We start from the raw sequence: 1,433 nt of genomic DNA, 5'->3' as shown, positions 1-1,433 counted from the left end.
ACGTACTTATATGAAAGAGAAACCAAACTTATTGCTGGGGATGTACGTACTTATATGAAAAAGAAACTAGGGTTATTGCTTGGGATTTACGTACTTATATGAAAGAGAAACTAGGGTTATTGCTGGCGATGTACAATGACAATGAGTGCCATTCATGGAATTAAAACGCGATTTCGAATGCAATACACTGACATACACAAATATATATACCTATCGTTCAACCACACTAAGCCATGCACTAAGTGCTTCATGAATGTTGGCAGGGGTTACGATTCAACTGATGATGCTCGAGCATGAAAACGTTCGAATTTTATATACTCGCAAACCCATACCAATAGATTTTCAGATCACTGCTCAAAACTATATCAATTGGTATGAAGATCATTGCTCAACCCCATACCAATCAATATACATATTAATACAGCTCAACGCCAATTAAATTAATACACATATTAACACTGCTGAACCCCATATCAATTAATATTCAATTGAAACTATTCAGCCCCATACCAATTAATATACATATTATTCCTGCTCAACGCCATACAAATTAATACACATTGTAAAACTACTTGCCACCATACAAATTTTGCTACCATACAAATTTCATACTAATTTAATAATACACATATTTAAACTGCTCAACCCCATACCAATTAATATACATAAAAGGATTACACAACCCTATACCATTAAATATTCGTAATAAAACTACCCAAATTTATACAAACTAATATATATATTTAAACTACTTTATCCCTTACCAATTATTATATATATTAATACTGCTCAACGCCATACAAATCAATGCACAGTATTTCTGGTCAATCCCATACCAAATAATATACATATTAAAACTACTCAACCCAATACCAATTAAAAAACATTTTAATACTGCTCAACCCCATACCAAATATTATATATATATATACTACACAACCCTATACCAGTAAATATTCATATTAGAACTACCCAAATCCATACAAATTAATATACATAATAAAACTACTTAAACCAATACCAATTAATATACACATTAATAATGCTCAACGCCTAACAAATTAATAAACATACTAATTCAGCTTAACCCCATAGCAAATAAGATAAATGTTAAAACAACTCAACCCCATACCAATTATATACAAATTGAAACTACTCAAACCCATACCTATTAATATACATATTGAAGCTACTCAGCCCAATATCAAATAATATACATATTCAACCTACCTGAATGGATGCCAATTAATATACAATTAAAACTATTCAACCCCATTCTAATTAATATACATATTAATACTGCTGAACGCCGTACAAATAAATACACCTATTGAAATTGCTCAATCTCCTTCCAATAAATATATATATATATATATATATATATATATATATATATATATATATATATATATATATATATATATATATATATA

This window comes from Sphaeroforma arctica (genome assembly GCF_001186125.1).
Source record: "Sphaeroforma arctica JP610 unplaced genomic scaffold supercont1.756, whole genome shotgun sequence".
Lineage (NCBI taxonomy): Eukaryota > Ichthyosporea > Ichthyophonida > Sphaeroforma > Sphaeroforma arctica.
Note: the sequence above shows the minus strand (reverse complement) of the source record.